This window comes from Morone saxatilis, unplaced genomic scaffold (genome assembly GCF_004916995.1).
Source record: "Morone saxatilis isolate NCDOM2014 unplaced genomic scaffold, NCSU_SB_2.0 Contig0, whole genome shotgun sequence".
Taxonomy (NCBI): domain Eukaryota; kingdom Metazoa; phylum Chordata; class Actinopteri; family Moronidae; genus Morone; species Morone saxatilis.
Window position 1 is genome coordinate 278,217 of NW_023339650.1, and position 7,998 is coordinate 286,214.

The 7,998-nt window shown below is 40.1% G+C and overlaps 1 protein-coding gene across 2 annotated transcripts in view; it reads right to left on the bottom strand.

Annotated features, from left to right (window-relative positions):
- arhgef4 (Rho guanine nucleotide exchange factor (GEF) 4) overlaps positions 1–7,998 on the bottom strand; it is a 110,580-nt gene that overhangs the window by 83,938 nt on the left and 18,644 nt on the right. The gene's annotated exons all lie outside the window — the stretch shown is intronic.

Genomic DNA, 7,998 nt, shown 5'->3' on the forward strand with positions numbered 1-7,998 from the left:
TTACAGAACGGGTAACTCTTGGTTTTTTCTCTTTATTACTTGATTAGCAAGTTATTTATGTATGAAGTGATGAGGCATCTTTTATGATTATATATGCATAATTTTTACACATAACACGTATTTTCAAATAAATCTATGTTGCCAGTGAGGATCCGCCACAAGTGTATCAAAAATATGCCCTCCCAGACTTTTGAGGGTATAGCACTGCAGGAAGAGATTATATTATATGAAAACCTAATCCCTTTTTTTTCCATTCTATCCTTTATGCAACGTACAGTAAATTTGCCAAGAAATATTGATGTATGACACTTCCCGATAATACATATGAAAACTGTAATCAAAATAACATAGAAAGATGAACAGACTTGGGGGGCTTCAGAGTCTCAACAGTTATGGATTGATAAAAATCAATGGTTTATATAGCTAGATGAAAATAATCAGAACGAGTTAACGTACTCCTTGTTAGTTTTTGCTTCAGTAGAGTCGTAGATTTTAGGTTATTGGTAGATTTATTGAATTGATTAATCTTTTCTATAAATTATTACATGCACAAATAAGACAATCACCTCATTTCACGAATTTTAAAGATCAAGCAACAGTACTTGGTAAAAAATGTATCGGGTATGAAGTATCAGCGTATATTTCATACAAGGGTTTTCGAATTTCAATGTTACAGATTTATTCACAAATCTTAAACCTAACAGTCAGTATTTGGAGTGGTATCAGGTTGATAAACTATAATATGATTATCTTTCAACTTATAAAGTACCCTGTAGTATACCATTAAGATTTAATGTAATTGGACCTTGTCATCTCTTATGTCCTTTTATAAAGGTGAGACAAACAAAATTATATCAAAATACAAATTAAAGATAGGTTGGCCGATGGCAATAGTAACAACATCATAAATATACTCTCCAATACCAGCAACTACTTTTTGCCTGTATACAAATGAGTAGTTTTATGTAAATTAATAGTAGAAAAATACATACAAATACATAAATACAATACTTCAAACAGTACAGGATAATCAACATAAAGCCATCAAACAGATAGACAACAAATGAAATCAAGGGTTTATTAATTAAACATACAAACGAATACATATATGATCTACAAAGATAGCAATATCAGACTATTCTGTTTTACAAAGGCCATTAATGGAACTAAGCAGGATAACCAAGAGTATTTAAGTTCTGATTTGTCCTTTGCATTAATTTGCGAATTTCGGTATATACTGCAAGATTCCAGATGGAAGCAACTTAAACTCTTTAAGGCCTCTGCGTACAGTTAAATCATATTCCAACGTTGCGACCCGACCGTCCGCAAGAAAGAGTATCGGACAGTAATCAGATCGGCTCCCGTCCTCCTCGACGTCAGGATTCCAAAAAAAATGCCTTCCGAACACACTCACACAGACGCCACATGACTGGAGCGTAACATTTCTGCGCGTGTGTTGTCGGGCGTAATAATTGTTCCACCTTTATTCATTGAAATCTGCCTGGCGGCGCTGAAATAACTGTTTGTTCTTGTTCGATCTCATAAAAATGAAAACCGGAAATGACGGGATCACTCAAGACCTAGTAAACAACAGAGCCACGCTTGTCAGTCAGTCATTGTTTCATCAAGAGAATGATTGATAAGTAGTCAACATTGGATTCAGATTATTTAAGCATCATTATCTTTCGACATCGAATCGTAAATTTATCGAGTGCTAATAATAAAGAATAAACTGGCGTTGGCGTAGTATGTTTACCAATCGGTCACTTTCATCCGGTTTTCAAGTCAAGGGCTAGCACTCTACCGAATCAGATTGGTCATTGAGGCCGATTCGACATGTAGAATCGGCCAAAAATGAAGGCCGACGCGCTGGACGACGGCAGGGGACACACCGAACTGATTCGAGTCACCGACCTTGCTGACTGTCTGGGACGACGTCCGAGGCGGGCCCGATAATCGGGTTGGTGTGCAGAGGCCTTTAGAGAGTGGGTTGGAAGAGGATCTAGCCAGGATAGAATAACTTAACCTAAACCCCTAACCCCAACCCTAACTTACAGGATCAGAACTCTCTTGGCTTTGTTTTACCCAATAACACCCCTTAAATATGCCTGGACTCGGAAAACCTGATACCAAACCCTTGGGGTTGGCTAAGGGGATCTCTAAGATAGGCCTCATCATCTAATATGTTTAGGGTTTCAATGACAAAGCATGCAAACTACTTCTATAGACAAGCTTTTTAAAAGTTTGCCTAGATATCTCTGCTACTGGTATTTCCATAAAGATTCTATTCTCTGGTTGTCTGCCTTGTCCTGCATGAAAACAGTGGGAAGTCCTCCACCTGTGTGGGGCTCTGCTTGTTAAGCTTGTGTGTTATGCAACTCCTGTGGGCAGGAATTTCCCCTCCTTCAATTCCCTCCCTTCCCTCCCCTCACCTCCGTCCCGTCTCTGTGTGATCAGGGCATAAGTCAAGTTTTAAATAGTAGCAGGTGTGTGCAGCTGAAGCTCCTACAGACCCAGAGACCTGGTACAGGAGCGGGGCAAAGCAAGCTACTGGGAGGGGAAGGGAGGGGAAGGAAAGGAGGGGAGGAGAGGAGAGGAGAGGAGAGGGAAGAACGGTTGTAATGTCTGAGGAGACGGGAGCCGACTGATCAGTCCCGACTGCTTTTCTGCCGACGGTCGGCCGTCGGGTTGGTGTGCAGAGGCCTTAAAGAGTTTAAGTTGCTTCCATCTGACTGCAGATACATTTTGCCAAAATGCAGGACCAACAGACTTAAATACTCTTTGGTTCCTGCTACCATTGGCCTTTTAAACAAAGTTGAAATGATCTTTGTATTGTATTTATAACCTATTCTTTGTTGTCTATTGTTTGATGGCTGTTATGTTGATTTGTATGTTGAAGTATGTTTTTAGTTGTTATGATTCACTATATAACTACAAAATTGTATACAGCAAGGTTTGTTGCTGGGAGGTTTGAGTGTTACATTGCCTCGGTCCAGACCTCTTAATGTATTTTGAGTATTTTGTTTTGCTCACCTTTAAGGACATGAGAGTGCAAGGCATACTAACATGATACATGGGTACTAAGTGAAAGTAAATCAATAAGTTTCAATATCCACTCCAAATACTACGCTGTAGGTTGAATAAATCTGATAACATGAAATTCGAAACCCTTGTGAAATCCTGATCTTCATGTGATGGTGTTGATCCTATGTGCATAATATTTTTAGAGAAAGATTAATACAAATCTACCAACTACAAATCTACTGACTCTACTGAAGCAAAAAACTAACAGGAGTCTACTGTCTGACTCACTGCCTGGTACATGAATCCATACTGTGAGCTCTGAAGCCCCCAGTCGGTCTCTTCAGTATTGTTCAGCATGTATGGGAAGTGTCATACATCAATATTTCTCAATAACTGTCGTGAAAAGGATAATGAAAAGATGGTATATAATCTCTTCTGCAGCCAACCCTCAAGTCTGGGAGGCATATTTTTGAACACTTTGCGACCACTGGCAACAGATTTTTAAAAACGTGTAGGTGTAAAATATGCAAAAACAAAAAGCATAGTCCTCACACATCATCATAAATAATGCATCAGTTATAAAGAGAAAACAAGGAGTTCCCTGTTCTGTAACCAAGGGCTTAGAGTGAAAACAAAAGGTCAGTGGGGCCTGTGCTGCTCCAGCACACCAATATGCAACCAAACCATGTGGTTCATTGCACTGAAATCTTCTCAGAGGTTCTCCTAGTTAGTAAAGACTGCCTTTACTCATCCTTTTTCTTTCATGGGAATGATGAAGGGTCCATGTGGCTACTTTCACCTGACGGTCAGTTACTAAGTGGAAAACCTTTACAACTAATTTTACAATTTAATGTTTTCACTGAAGTATTTAAAACTTTGGTCATGCCACTGTGGCCTCTGCAGCAGTACTGGACATAGGAGGACATGGGAAACTTCTCCCGAGAGCCAGGGCTCTACTGTGTTCAGAAAGCCACTGGTTTGTGCTTCAGCAGCATGAACAACCACCAACAGTCAACAGCGAAATTGGAATTGTGTTTTATTTACAGGCTTCACAACATGTAAGCCAACACATTACTGAATATACAGAGTTGTCACAAATATTTCAGGAAATCAAGAATACATATAAACAGCCATCAGTAAACACAGACAGCGAGATAAAGCCAGACAGATCTAGGATCAGGCGATGTCTGCTGTTTAAACAATATATTCGTAATATTACCTAAATACGTTAGACACCTGGGTGGTGAGGTGATTTAAATCTGCTGGAGTAACACACAGGACAGAATGTGGAAAAACAAACAAGTCAAATCATGCCCCCTTCTGTGTCAACTGTAGAACTACAACTTATTTTTCTTCATGTGCCCAGAGAAACTCAGCTGAGGACCATTTCTTATCACTGGGTTCCACTACAGCTTCCAGCATCCAGACTTTCTCAGTTGGTGTACTGTTCTGAAGCATATCTTCAACCTTCTCTAGACCTCATACACCTTCCCAACACTGTGAATTTAGGCCAACAGATTAACCTCACTACTCTTATTTGAACTAAACTTGACCAATAGCCATTTGCACTATTTACAGTCCAAAAATCACCTCCCAACTCACTATTATTAATTTCGAACACAGACCACAACTCATGGTCTCTGTTCAGTGAATGGAGCAAGCTTAGGTGTAATTACATGACCTGAGTGACTAAATCCGGTCACATGAATACAGACCTATTGCCACGGTATTGGTAACACAAAAAGTAAAAATATCAGGGATTCTATGGAAAACATCAGCCACTTGAATGTGCTCTCCTCACTGAGGCTAGCATCCTTTGATGTCAGCGCTGTTTACCAGCATCCTCAATAGGGTTGGGTATCGTATGGGTTACCAAAACAAGAACAAAATGACAATAAAGAACAACTTTTATTTTAAAATTGAAATTGAACAATATATAAACTTAGTTTAAAGTACACTTAAATACATTAATATAAATAAATACAATACACTTAATACATTTACACAACAAATTCACATAAAACAATTCAATCTTACTCAACTACAAAGCCACTGTTTCCTGTACTGTCCACAGTTTCAATAGACAGCTCTGGAACCAAAACGAGGCACCGACATCTGCGCCGCAATTCAGTTCAGGTAGATAACGGTGAGATAACAAGCAGTGCCATAATGGCCCTGTATTTCAGTACGCAACCCTAATCCTCAATGAGAAGACAGTGGCTGTCACAGGATCTCAGTTGGCAAGATACAACTAACCTCGCTTGGACTACATTATGCAGGTACAGTTTTGCCAGATTACCCTCAAAAGATTGTCACTTACTTGACATGTGGTACTGAGTCATTGACAACACTTTGTTCCACAAACTGTTCCTGTATCAACAACATCAAAATATTAACCCACACAGCAAGTTCTACAGGAAGAGGATGGTACTAAGCTTCTGTTCCAAAAAACGTGTTTATGTGAAGGCTGAGGGGAATTCCACAGCATAAAGAACACCCACTCACACAGACCAGTATCTTAACTTTAACTCTAACCGCATATATTATATTATTTTAATATATTCCTTTTTTTTATGCAATGCAAGTATCGGATGACTGATTGGACTCTGTATCAGCAGATACTTAATATTAAATGGGGATCGGGACCGTGGTATTGAATTGCAATAAAGAACCTTGGAATTTCACTGGTGTTGGTATTGACTACTACTTTTCTGGTATCGTGACATCCGTACTTACAAGCAGTCAGCACATACCACAACCCACTGAACACCTTCAGATCAGAAAGAGCCAGAGAGAAGACTAATTGTTCAGTATTTAAACCTTGAACACTTCTGAATCTAACTAAATGTTGTATGAGAATTAGTTCTGATCCCTGAGTGAAATAATTCTGATTTAATATTGTGCAGCTATCTGGTGTCTTTTGCATCCCTAAAACCAGTAGTCCCCAGTGAGCTGCAGCCATGACTCAGGCTGTTTCTCTGACAGCACAGCCTCTCTTCCCAGAAGGCTTGAAATAAATGGCTGTGTCCTGGCCAGGCTGTCGGCTGCCTGTCAGGATTACAGAGGGAGAGAAACATTGCTGTGGTTCAAGAGCCATGGATGTCCCATTTAGACAATTGGCTCATCAGAAAAGTTGGACAAAACCGAATAGGTTTGGACTGATCAGACAGACAGTGTCTGTCAGCTGAGAGATTCAACATATGTCACCAGTCAATCAGCAGCGGAAACTTATTTTTATAATGCAATATATGATGTGCTTAATTTACTAAGCAGATTGATAACAAAAAAATGTTCAAAGACAAAATGTTCAAACCACATGAGAATAAACTGCTAATTTGCAATATTGGTAAATGGTAAATGTTAAATTGACCTGTAGCTTTGGTATAGCGCCCTTTCTAGTCTTTTGACCAACTCAGAGCGCTTTTCACTGATGTGCGTCGACATTCACCCTGTTCACCACACACTTTATCACTGGCCGGAGTGATGGCAAAGTTCACCTCGACAGAAAGACAATGCTGTCATACACAGGTTTCAAGCACGTAGTGCGACAGCATCGGAGCATGATGTTTCGGGTTCAGTTATCTTGTCAAGGACACCTGCTCTGCGCTCTGCGCCACAGCCGCCCTCCTATTCTTGTTTTCTAGCTATAATCAGCAGCTTGTGAGTAATCTTTGTTGGACAGTCAGCCCCAAGCTTTCCATAATTAGGCACAGTTTTTCAAATGTGTGAAAACTGAAAAACAGCCCGAAATAATTATCCCTCCTCAGCCAAACTTTACAGAGTGCAATATTCATTCTGGTTGGTAGCGTTCTCCTGGCATCCACCATCAGACTTTCAAGTCGTTAGAAATTCAGTGGATTCTCCAGTATGTGTGAGTTCAAATCGCCATAGCAGCGCTTAGGCTTTGCCTACCTGTTGCCAAGTAAATGTGCCGCGTCTATTCACAGATAGGCTGGTTATAAGGTATTGTGACTTCTGAAGTACTTGGAATTCCATGTAGATATATGTGTTAGGGGTCACGGGCGGGGGAGGGCTTGTCCACTCAAACGTATTTGTTCTGTGATGTAATCCAGTCTGTGAGCGAATTTGCGGCATATCCTAGCTTATGACACTTGAAGTTGTCTTTTTAGAGGAACGTTGTTTCCAGGGTATGTGACAATGCTTTACAGGCTGACAAATTGGCATGATGTCTGGGAGTTATTCCTATAATCTGTTTTTTTAACTTTGGCCAATCGGCGGAATTCGACCACGTAATGATCACAGGCACGCGCGATAACATGTAGACAGTCCAACAAAAATAGCACAAACTTTTGGAGAATCAGCCAATGTGTTTAAGAGTGCAGTGGATGGAATTTTGGAAGTCAATATGCTTGTAATAAAATAACTGTATTAAAGGAGGAGTTAGGTTTAAAACAAGAATATGCACCAATTAAATGCCAGAAAAAAATTGGCCATCACAGTTTGACATTCGAAATTCATACCTGGCCAACTATTATGACGGCGACGGCCATCAACACGGTCCGGCCACATTCAACTGTACCTGCACAAATAGGCCACAAACTTTTAATCAGCAACATAACTTTAGACTGTACTGACCAATTTTTGAAGCAGACCGATGAACTCTCCCTAGGAGGAGCGAGTTTCAAATACAACACGAAAAACTCACAGGAAAATGAACACAAAATTCAAAATGGCCTGGCCTTTTCGATGACCCACACCACGGGGACAGCCACACCTGTTTAAAAATGTGACGTTATGTATCAAATAGAAACAAGCGTGTTATAAACAGCCCAACAAACTTTGACTTGATACTGCACCGATTGGTTGAAGTAGATCCGATAAATTCCCCTAGGGGAGCCGAGTTCGTTCAAATACAAGGCGAAAGAAGTCAACTGAAATTTTTGGATGAGCACGCGTCCACATTTCAAAATGGCCAACTTGACGCGCCACGCAGTTGAAAACGGCTTGCTCTCC